Source organism: Siphateles boraxobius, unplaced genomic scaffold (genome assembly GCF_051911475.1).
Source record: "Siphateles boraxobius isolate OS27281-9 unplaced genomic scaffold, OSU_SipBor_1 68, whole genome shotgun sequence".
NCBI classification, from domain to species: domain Eukaryota; kingdom Metazoa; phylum Chordata; class Actinopteri; order Cypriniformes; family Leuciscidae; genus Siphateles; species Siphateles boraxobius.
The window spans coordinates 1,373,770-1,386,518 of NW_027509195.1; the positions used below are offsets into that span (position 1 = coordinate 1,373,770).

Genomic DNA, 12,749 nt, shown 5'->3' on the forward strand with positions numbered 1-12,749 from the left:
AAAAAAAGATATATATATATAAAAAGCTACATTTAGAGATTCTGCTCTGGAGTTTTTAGAAGAGATCTCAATTGTATTAAGATATTTGCTCAAATCTGCAATCAAAATTAGAGAAATATATGACTTATAGATAAAACCTCACAATGAAACTTAAATTTTGGGGTATATTAGCAGGTTAAAAAATGTAATTCGGCAATTCAAATCAATTTACCACCAGTTCTCCAAATCACAAAATACTTAAATTACCATTCGAAAGTTTGGACTTGGTAAGAATTTTTAATCTTTATTATTACAGTTTTACAATATTACAATACTACGATAACTAAATTTTAAAATGTAGTTTATTCCTGTGATCAAAGCTGAATTTTCGTCATCATTACTCTAGTCTTCAGTGTCACATGATCCTACAGTTCAAAAATCATTCTAATATTATGATTTGATGCTCAAGAAACATTTTTTATTATCATCAATGTTGAAAAAACTTGTGCTGCTTCATATGTCTGTGGAAACTGGCTTACTTTTGTCAAGATTCTTTGATTAATAGAAAGTTTAAAAGTACAGCATTTATTTGAAATACAAATCTTTTGTAACATTATTAATTACTCACCTGTCACTTTTGTTGAATTTAATGCATCCTTGTAAGTATTAATGCAGTTATGAAGAGACTCGATTTCATTATATGATGAACAGATTGAATTTAGGCTTTTGTTCACATATTAACAGTGAACATAAACAGAAGCTCAACTGAACATGCGAGAACAAACCTCATTGGTTCTTGTTGAAGCTCAAGCGTGCTGCGTAACACAAAAATGAACCTCATTGGTTCTTGCGGAAGAACATGCTTGACCTTCTGTTAACCACAACTGATGTGCGAGTTGATGAATGTTTACATGTGAGTAAAAGCCAAAATGAAATCTGTTCATCATATAAAGCGATCGTGTCTCTTCAGAAAAATTTGGACCACACTGCTCAATTCATTTGGTTGAGTTTTACAATCTCTTTATAAATAAAAAAAATAAAAAAGTTTCAGTTGCGTGGACTGTCAATCGAGGGACAGTTGTGTTCTGAAGATGAATGAAAGTCTTACAGGTTTGCATTGACATGAGGGTGAAATAATCAATGACATAATGAAAAATTTTGGGTGAACTAACACTTCAATGTGTATATGATTTTGCTTGTTTTCTCTGTTAAATCATTTTCTTTGGTAATTGACACCGTGCAAAACATAAAACCTTTCTTCTAAATAACATTTAACATGGAAGCCATGTTCATATAAGTGATTAACTGCATCAGATAAGTCTAAATTTTAAAAATGCTTAGTAGATTTAGGTGACAGAAAACATTGAGGAAGAAAAGTGATTACGTTAGCCATTTGCATTTGGATGTGTAAATAACCTTTCTTATTGGCAGTTTAATCAGTTATCTTTTTTCGTTTAAAAATATACACTAAGTAAACCCACACACACGAACATGCGCTTCTTTTCTGGCCCAATTTTGTAGAGCTCTCCCATTGTTAAATGAACTTTCTCTCTGTCATTCAGACCTCATGACCAACACAATTAGCCTTTCACTCAAATTTGGAGAAAATTGGAGAAAGCAAATGAAGTGGAGACCTAACTGATCAAACAGAATTAAACAAAATGACTTAAATTGCCTCAGCTCTTCAGAAAGCTGTATTAGGTCAGGCTTATCTACTTGTGAGATAGTTTTACTGGTGGAACTAAATTGTAGGCATGTTAAGAGAAAAGGCCAGAATAGAGGGCCTATAAAGAGGTGGGTAGATAAGAAGGGAGACGAGTGAACGCAGTGATGTGTGAAATGAGAGAGAGCTCAGACAGACTTGACAAGGTGGCTTAAAGCCATGACGGGATGAAAAAAGAAAAAGAGAGAGAGAAAGCTTGAATCTCTCAAGATTAAATATTCAAAGATGTTTTGACATGATAAAGAATGGCTTTTGTTGAAGTATTTGACTATGTTATCACTATTTTTGCTTTCCATAATATTTGATTGTGATTGGACAACTGCGGCATTATGCAAATATTTCTGTATAATGACACTGTATAATTGATAAAACAGTGATACAATGTCAAGTTTATTTTTTTCAAAAACAATAATGCTTAAAAAAGTTCTGCCAATCAGAATTCGCATTTACATTGTAACAGCGAATTCTGATTGAAACTCCCATGAAGCATTGCAGATTATGCAATTGAGACTCCCTAGACGTTCAAATACTTATATATTTGCATATATTTTAATATTTTACAATAAACTTCAAATATATTGCTATATTTTATGCTATATTATACTTTATATTGTATATTGTCACTTTTCCCATTCCATTAAGTTGCAGTCAAAATTCATCAAAATTGCACTCGCAAAAAGCTCCACTGTCTAATGTCAATAATGTAGCGAAATCACTTTCAAACCAAGCAGCTTTCTGTTGCTTAACAAAGTGAATCCGCATGACCAAAATGAACCCCTTGCAGAATCAGCATGAGAAAATCTTTCGCCCTCACATGAAATTCCAGATGAATTCCAATTGAAATGAATGGTTTTTGTCCACGATAATTTGCAGAGCAGCAGTTAATGTGCACTTTTACACAGTGCTTCATGAGACGAGTAGTACAACTGTATTTGTCACAAAACAAAATTAGGATTTTCTTTTTTTTTTACTTAAACTCTTTCAGTATGACAGAAGATCGATCTGGTCTCTCCGGGTTTATTTTGCCCTAATACCCAGCGTACTACAAATTACATATTTGTGCAAAAAACTTGGGACTTAACTTCTATGTCCCCCAAGTGTGTTTCCCGTTCTTCTCTTAAGGCAAAACATTTTATACCTTGCAGTCAGATCTATCTCGTTCTCTCACTGCCACACTGAGCTACGTACCGAAATACACATGCAAAGACAAGCACTTGCTATATGCAAGTATGCATGCATATCGAAAAGCTACTGACTCAGCAAAGGACAATCCAGTGGAAACTATGAGAGATGCAAATGAAGAGGAAGCACCCAATAGCCCTGAGCCCAACTGAGCTTTCCACATGGCTGGTGTGTGTGTGTGTGTGTGTGTGTGTGTGTGTGTGTGTAGCACTGGAGAACTTCATATGCCTGCGTACCTGTGGTAAGCATGGAATATTTCAACAAACAAGGAACAGACCTTCTGTATGAGCTCCTATGTGTGTGTGTGTGTGTGTGTGTGTGTGTGTGTGTGTGTGTGTGTGTGTGTGTGTGTGTGTGTGTGTGTGTGTGTGTGTATAAAGCCAAGCCCTGACTGATGCTCCATTCTGAAAACATTTATGTTGACCTGCTAATGGCAACCATGCTGCTGTTCAAAGAGAGCACTAAAAAAAAACAGAGAAAGACACAGAATTCAAACACACATTTACAAATAAAGGTTCCAATTAGGACCAAAAGGGCTTTACCAGTATGATGTCATTGGAGAACTTTTTTAGTTTCAACAAAGAACTTGTTATTTTCCAGTTCTTTAGAAAACCATCTATGTGGTGTTTTAAAGAACTCAAATGAATACGGTAATCTAAAGAGCTTAAAATGTAACATTAAGAATTATAAAACATCAAGAATCTTCAGACAACCACTGATAGCCCCTATCTAACAAAATGCAATTGCTTGTTACCGGGAATTTATCATGTCAAATACTGTAGTTACGTTTACATGATGCAACCAAAAAATTCATTGAATTCATTGAGGCTGAAAAGCCTTCAAGCAAACACCTCAGTAGATTTAAGTGAGAATTATTCAAATTACATTTTGATTTTGTTGGAAGGGGTGGTGTAGACATGAATTCATCAAATCAATAAAAAACAGTTAAAGGGTACAAAAATACCTCGCACGCATACGCAGTGCCATGATGCGTATGCTTATATGCTTTACAACTTACGAATGTTCGTTCGTTTATTTATGTTGTATGAACTGCAGAACTGGAGACTAAATATTTACTAAATGTTTGCTAAAAGCTCTACTGAAATACAGTATTTAGCTATCTTTTAAGATATATCATCAAGGTAAAAATGACAATGACAAAAATGAAATAAACATTTATTATTATTATTATTATTATACAATTTTTTTAAAATAACTTAACATGGTAGATAAAATAAATCGATTTACTTTTTAAACTATACTTTTTTTTAAAAATATTTCATTTGAATTGTGTCCATTTGTTAAGAAACTTTCAATAATTGTTTTTTTTTGGGGGGGGGGGGGGGGGGGCTCGTCAAAACTGTACTTCTCAATACATCCATTAATTTCCTCTTAACAAACTAGGGACAGCACCTTGTCATCATCACGCTATGACTAGAGTGCAGTGTATTGAAACAAACACACACAATCTTCCAGGAAGTATGGTCTGTACACACACGCACACGTCCCAGTACAGACACGCACACACCCCCACACACTCCTGCTGTTGAGCAAATAGAGTGTAACGGGTGAAGAGCTCTTGAATGCTGAGTTCCAGGTTCCTGCTGTGCACTTCAATTCCAGAACAAGACTGGAGGCGCAAAGAGAAAAGAGGGCATCTTCCCTCACCTCTGCACTTTGTGTATACCAAACAAAGACAAAAATAAACCTTTCCTAAAACCTTGGAAGTTTCGGAAGTTGAAATCCTGGGTCAAGCCTGGTCTGTTCTGCCTGGACGACCCCAAGAGCTGGTAGTAAGCTGTGCCGCTCCATGTATAAATAGAGTAATCGTGAGTGTGTCCTGGTTTGGAACATTACTTGCCTGCAGGGTTGCATCTTTGTGGTTTTATTATAAGATATGTTATACTGGCATGTTTTCTTTATGTAAATCCATTTTGTCTTGTATTATTAAGCTACTTTTTGTCTTGTACGGTTCTTTATCATTATTGTCAGTGTTGGGGGTAATGCATTATCAGATTACTTAGTAAAGTTACACATTACTTGATAAATTTGAGTAAGTTTTTTAAAAAGTAATGTACTTTACTTTTCAATTTAATTCATTTGCCTAAAAATTTTTTAAACGACTGAATTAAGATCTTCTCTTTCGTAACATAGTTATCCTATAAGCGCCACCTACTGTCAGAGAATGAATTTGCATTTTCATTCAGTCCATCTGCTGTTTTTGTTTTTTGCAGGCATGTCGTGTGTAGCATAATTTCACAAATCTAAAGTCGGACCATTCTGTTTTTGTTTTAAATCTTGAAATTATTACAATCAAATTTAAATCAAAATAACCGCTAATCTTCTAATCTAACAACTGCTAAAGCAACATGGATCATGATGAAAATGCAGTGGTTGCCTCTAAATTCAAATTACTACAGATATTTGTTTATTTATTAATTAAGGCCAGTTTGGTCTGTTATTGAGCAAATAAACAAAACTAAATTTGTTAAAATAAAAAAAATAAAAAAATAATCGGCAACCAGTATTGGAATCTGCCAATTTGCTTGTAAAAATAACAAAAATAAAAATAAAAATCTGAATCAGCCATGAAAAATCATGATCGGTGCATCACTACTTTCAACTTTCAATAAAAAGAGTTGAAACGTAATGTGAAGAAATCTTTTGTATGGTATACATCACTCTAGGGGTCGGGAATTTTACTAAGTGGTCAGAATATAACAATATTAAAGTGTGTTTTTAAAAGAAAATGAAGGTGTGTTAATTAAGCAATGTTGTTGAATGCATTACTGTGTTAAACACTTGCAAAAACACTTTCACCTTCATTTCATGAACTGCTGTGTAATAATAAAACCTTTGCTAAACATTCTATACGGCCTAGGCAAAGGCACTTGATTGCACAAATGACTGCTCGAGTAACTGGCTCAAAAAAATGTATCTGGAACTGTTGCCCATGAGCAAAGATGGCAGATTTCAAACTGTGCACTTGTGGTGCGTCCTGAACCAGACAAATCAACAGCAAATTTAGATGAATGAGAATTATGACAGATCACTTAATCCAGATATTACAGCCCTCCTTAATTAAACACACAAACACTGTTCTCTCCATCTTTCTACTGTAGTGGGTTTTTTTTTGGTGAAGCACTTCAAGTTTTCTGTGACACACACCCTCATTCTTCACCTCAAATGACCTCCAAGCCCTATTCAAGTCCATTTGCGTCAGTGTGATTGTGTGTCTTACCTTTTAAAATATTCAAGATGTTTTAGCTGTTAGTGTTCACTGCTGAGGTGTGCTCTGAGCACATGAGTGTGTTACAGTACACAGCTATGCTTTGCTTACTTTTAGCTATGAAACACTTAGGAGACATTATATTTTGCATTATTCATGAATCTTTGCCCCAAAAAAACTGACATCTTTCACATATGCAGGTCTGCACATGTACATTGTAAATCTACACTGCGTTAACGTGTTATTAATGGATTCCTGTTGCAGAAGTTTAACCGCTGACATTGGTGTGTCACATATTTATCCAAACACTACAAATTAGATTTTCTCTGAGGCATAATATCAAAATGTCAAAGTGGTTTAACCATCATGAGATCGTAAAGAAGAAAAAGTATTTGGTATTCTTGAGGGAACAAATAGAGGAAGATGTGGTGAATAAGTTTCGTTTTAAAATGTTCATTAGATTTGAAAAACTTTCGCCAGACAATTTAAAGTCAGTGTGGTGTATATCCAACATGCAGAAAACCATTTTAGTTTTAATGTAAAAACAAATATAAAACGAGGATTAAATGTTCTTTTAACTGTAACTGCAAGCAGGGATGACTGGCCCAAGCGCCAGTGGCTTTAGAACAACTGTGCAAGGCGGGCAATGTGCATTTTAAGCGGGTAAATGTAAAAGAACTGTCAAAAGCCTTTGAATTTGCCATATTTACTGCAGCCAGCTTGTCACGGCCACATTGTCACGGGCGGTTGATGGCAGACAGATGAGGTAGACGGATACAATTACTTACAAAGGTTTATTTACAATAGTTCCACCAGAATGGCAAACGGACACACACACACACACACACACACACACACACACACACACACACACACACACACACACACACACACACACACACACACACGTTAATGATGGTGACTGATGAGTAACCAGCTGAAAGTGATTACAGTCCGTGACATCAAATGAGTGACTAAGGCAGGTGATGACAAAACTGAACGGGTCCATGTGGTGTGAGAGTGTGACACACATCCATGAGATCATTTAAATGTAGATTAATTTCATGTCATAGGATGTTATAGGTCACTTTCAAATGAGTGTGAAGTTATCATATGTCAAGTCCATCAGTATTAGGTCCATAAGTATTTTTTTACAAATATTTTTATTAACCTAATTATATAAAATGTGTTGTCAGTGCACTACAAATGAACTGGATCTATGCTTTTATTATGTCAATGAGATCAAAGGATAAGTTAAAGACTATTACCCGTTAGTTGAGCCATAAAAAAATAAATAAACTTTTACATTTTTTTATCTAAACGCTGACAGAAAGTTGTCTTTCATCATCTCTAAACATACATCTAAATGCAAAAGCTAATGACAGTAAGCCTATGCCTGAAAACAATATTTTCAGCAACAAGGTGTTTCTCAACCCTGTATGAAAATAGTCCTATGCTATTCATTTACTATGTATTACATTTGATTTTACTTCTTTTTTTCAACCAGATAGCATGAAATCTGCATTATTTTCAACTTGCACATACATCCTTTATTATAAATAAAATGTTTGTTTTTTTTACTTTTTATTGGGGAAATTTGGCGTGTGGCCACAATCTAATAAAAGCAGCAAAGGGAGTGGAAAGTTGTGGGGCACAAAATTGAAATACAACTGAAAAATACAACTGCATTGACTAGCGCAAAACTTAGTCAATCACATTGCATAATTCCTTTAAACTCTCATTTTCCTTAAAGTTAGGTCTGACAGGGAAACTCCTACAAATACATATGTAATACGTCGTTTTTTTTCAAGCCAAAAGAATAAAAAAACGAGCAAAAAAGGTACAAAAATCTTTTTAAATCCGTTTGAAAATAACAAAAATGTATTTGTAAGAATGTGGCACGTTTAAAAAAATCAAAAAAAAAAAAAAAATCAAAGACTTTGTCATCTTGTGCATTGACCTAAAAGCGAATGTTGTGTTTTCATTTAAGCAAAATATATTTTTATGTTTATTTGTATAACACTTTTCAAAATACATAATGTTTCAAAGCAACTTTACAGAAGAGCCAAAGGTGAATGTGTCAAGAGCTAAATAAATAAATAAACACATAGACTCACAAACACACTTGCTCAAAAATGTGTGAGTGTGATGCTGTCAGTGGCCTTTTTACAGTAGGTGTGTTTGTGAGCAATTACACACAGTGCCCCATTTACAGCAGCAGAGGAATTCAGCCCAGGCACAGCAAACACTTGCTGAACAGGATTCTCAACAGCACATTACTAGAAAGTGTGTGGTCAAAACCAAAAACACAGTCAGACATGCAAAACCATGGGCCAAATCCGAAGAAAGAAATGACAAAGTGACAATGTCTTTCTGAAACCAGAATGAGGAACATAAATTATTCATAAAAGAAGAAACATTCAATTAACAGCCTACAGAAGATTCTGTGAGGATTCACAAATTCATCCTTTATGGATAAAAAGACGATGTCAATGTCACACGGTGTCTCACGACACTAGAAAGGTCAGAGTTTCAATTATGGGAATGACCTCAATACAACGACAAGGTCAGAAATCTTAAAATTTCTTAAAATGGAAAACGCCATAAAAATCTGAACAATGTCTTTTGAATACTTTCTGACTTCCAAAACAGCCAAATGATGATGTTATACTCCTTTCTTCATATAAAAACGAAGAGCAACGTTTATAGACCCAGTTGTCCAGTCTTATTCCATGTTCCTCTATTCCTTTCATTCAGACTCTAATCTGAAAGAGAAAAACACATCACCTTCACACACTCCCACAATTTTAATTATCTTACCTTGGTTCCTTGTTATTAGTTTGAGTAATTAACTGAAGTTCATAAAACAAAACCTTCCGCTCTAGGCCCAAACACATTCGACGGAAGTCGAAACATCTGCCTTTTAAATCTGCTGCTATAAAGAGAAAGGCAGAAAGGTTGTTGGGCATCAGAGCCAATCACCTATGAAACAGTTATTTTCCACTGACACTGGCCTCAACATCAGTGCAGGAACTTCCGTTCGGCCCTAGCACCTCCCTCCATCGAGGTCATCCGCAGGAGGAGATGAGAAATAGAGCAGAAAAGGAGAGATAACGCAAGACAGACAACACAAGAGAGAGAGAACTCAAGCAAGAGTCCAATCTGCCGGTCCTGCTTCGCCACCTGTCGAAATCGTGGGAATTTTCTAACCAAATGTAAGCAATCAGTGTAAATATTGGCTAGGCCATGGAAGGCTAACCACGGTCAGAGTCCCAAAATCAACACAGCACTCAAAAACACAGAGCCAAAGTAAAGACACAGACACCACCTCTCAGACTGCTGCTGCTGCTACACACACACACACACACACACACTTATCAAAGACCGCTTGTAAGCGGACGCTAATCTTCAACGACCATGCTTGTACATTCATTAGAAACTGAAATCATCAGTCGACAGCTAAATTAGATGATGGTTTAGTTTAGCGGTGGTACTGCTTCCTTAGTCACTTCCTCTTCCTTTGAAAAAAGAAGAAGTGAAAGAGGGGGTTTTGTTGGCTCAGCAAGTCTTGTTAGCGAGATATCATCTAAAGTAGTCCTTATCATAGCATAAAATAAGATATGCAGCTTATTCTGCACAGCTATTTAAGTCCAGCACCACATAAAAAAATATTAGGCTGAGTTGAGAGTTTGCCATCGGAATTGAATTTCATGAGAAAGACTAGGTGAAATAATGAAAAGACAAATATGTGGTTGCATGCAACAACAAATATAAAACACTACAAGCATAGTCCAATTCTTAAACGAATGATACTTATTAAAAAAAGGTTGGAAATTGTCAGAAAGTCTAGCATATCAGTCTCAAACTCATTAATTATTGCTTTGATTCAGTCAAATGAAGGGTTTCCCACAGAGAGCGTTCATGAGTTGATGAAAATCTCATAAATAATTAAATTACAATAATGTACAATTAAAAATCACAATGACTAAAACACTTACTAAAAAACATTAAGGGCCAGATTTATCAAACAGCGCCGATGGGAGTGGAAAGTTCTGACGACACGCAAATTAAAGAACACAAGATTGAGCCGGATCATTTCCATAATGACCAACACAAACTACCAAGAGCAGCGCAAATTTAGCGAAGGTCGCAAACAAGCAAAGCCGCTGATAATCAGTTGTGGGGTGATCTACTAGCAACACAGAAACAAAATGGTTTAAGATATGCTTTTTTGGGGGTGTTAAATAATTCTGCAAATACCAGTAGGCTACATTGACGAGCACAAACCTTAGTAAATCACCTTCCATGATTCATTTAAATAATCTACTCACATAAGTTTTGCTTCTGAAAGGGAAACTCCAACAAATGCGAATGCAATAAGATCACCCGCAGAAATAACCGTCCACGCATTTTCAGTGCTCATTTTTTCACTGCGTGTCTTTAGTAAATCCTGACAGTAGTTTTTTAACACCAAAAGAATGTTTGTGCTGGCGCAAGCTGTTAGTAAATCTGCCCCTACATTTTTTTTTATTTGTAAGAATTGTGAGACTAAATCAGTGTAAATACTGACTGGCTGTTTTTAACAACACTTAATAAGATATAAGCCACGCTTCCACCACAGGAAGTTTCCCCAGGAACTAGGAACTTTGGGGTGGTACGGTGTGTTTCGACTGCAGGAACCAGGAACCAAATGAAGTTTTAGATCATTTGAACTGTTTTAGATCAAGAACTGTCTTAAAGTTCAAGCATTTTTGGTGGTGGGACTTGGGCGCTGAACATGCTGATTGGTTGAGTTCACGCAGCATTTTATTTCAACCACCGCTTTTAAAAGTCTTTTTTTTTTTTAAAGACTGATGGACCGAAGACGAGGTTCAGGCTTTATTAAGCTTGTATGCGGAGGACGAAGTCTAGCGGGAACTGGAAAGTCGCATCTAATTTGCCTAATCTTCATGGTACTTTAAACCACGATAGAAATACAGACAGCAACAGGTCTGGAGGAAAAAAGTTCCTGGGACAAATTGTTCAGGGTATTTTGGTGAAAACGCACATATATGGTAAAATATATACTTTTGCAACCAAGTTATTAAATGGTATTTCATTTTTTTTTTGTTTTATAATTAAAACACATACCAATCAAAAAGTTTGGACACTCTTGAAATTATTATAATTTAAAACAAATAATGAATTGGCAAGTTAGAGTGGATAGTGAGCTGCCAATGAGTGCCCAGCATGCATTTGAAAAGCATCCCAAGATGCACCTCATGAAGTTGGTTGAGAGGATGTCCGGAGTGTGCAGAGTCAGAATTTAGACCAAAGGTTAGGCTTTCAAGAAGCTCAAACATACGATTTCTTTTAACATTTTTGGTCACCACATAATTTCCATCCTTTCATTTGTATTATTTAAAAAAATGACGACTTTACTATTAATCTAAAATAAAGAACGAGTATCTGTGTCCAAACCTTTGACTGAAATTAGTTATTTTGTGCAGTATATAGTTAAGAGTGTTTTCAATATCTGAGATGACAAGGCGTAAAAGAGCATGGAAGCTTTTGGAGATCTCAGGATGTCTCAATCCTATCATTCTCTGTTTGACACACAACACATGTCTGTCGAGGGAACAGGGTGTAACTCTGACCCTCCCTTTCTTCCAGTAATACACCAGTCAGTCAATCAGTCTGTCAGTGAACTAATAATAACAACAACACCCATGTGCCCACATAGAAAAATGACACATGCACTGTATGCCCAGTAACACAAGCCTAGGCAACATGCAAACTGCTCCTTTAGGAGTGCAAAAGTGAAGGGCGAACAGAGAGGGAAAGAGGGAGGGAAACCTGTAATCGCAACTGTGGAACGTCAGATCGCCGCGTTAGAACTCCCAGTGTGCGGTTACATCAGTTGAGCAAGAGAGAGAGAGAGAAAATAGGGCATGTCAGAGAAGCCTACCTCACACACAGCTGCAGGGGAGGCAGGTGGCAGTTTGTCCCCTTCTGTCCTGCGGCGGAGACCCCAAAACACCAAGCCGGGCTGGCTTGGGAGGGATTTAGAAGGGGGGGGGTGGGGTGACTCTTCTGTCTTGAAATCTGTCTTCCCGCAGCCTGTTGCACTGCGGTCACTGCATTGCTGCAAAGTTTGTCAAACTTTCAAGTGTCTGTCAGCACAGAAGTGAGAGCGAGAGGGGCTGGGAGGAAAGTTTTAAAAGAGACGAGTGAAAAAAGAAAAAAAAAGTTTGAACTGAAGCGGTTTCAATTTCCTGAACTACCTTGCGTGTGCTCTCTCTCTCTCTCTCTACCAGAGGCAGTGAGCTGGCTGAATCGGGACAGCAAGAGCCATCTGTTAAAACACGCCTGCCTCTTTTGCTTTACTCACATTCTCCCTCAATCGCTGAGCGACCGAGGGAAGAGGAGGGGGAGGAGAGAAACCGAGAAAGAGTGCTGGTACCCAATCTGAACACACAAACACTCACAAAGGGCAGCACAGGCGGAGCTTGCGGACAGAGTGAGTGAAAGGGGAAAGCTTGGCTTCAGTGTGCAGTATTCATGGTTATTCATGTGGCTTCTACCTTCTGGGCTTAATAGTGCGAGTTAGCCAGAGGAGCAGCGCTTCACAGGCAGCTTCAAACACACACACACAAT

The 12,749-nt window shown here is 36.7% G+C and overlaps 1 protein-coding gene across 8 annotated transcripts in view; it reads right to left on the reverse strand.

The window, feature by feature from the left end:
• The window catches only part of sulf2b (sulfatase 2b), a 134,660-nt gene extending 122,161 nt beyond the window's left edge, over positions 1-12,499 (reverse strand). For 2 of the 8 annotated variants that reach the window (XM_077214081.1, XM_077214080.1), the window contains exon 1: positions 12,061-12,495. The gene's annotated coding sequence lies outside the window, so the exon portion shown is untranslated. Of the gene's footprint in view, positions 1-8,933; positions 9,038-12,060 lie in introns of those variants that run through there. The other 6 variants (XM_077214076.1, XM_077214073.1, XR_013196955.1 and 3 more) reach the window with 5 other exon arrangements.
• Between the last annotated feature and the right edge of the window lie 250 nt (positions 12,500-12,749).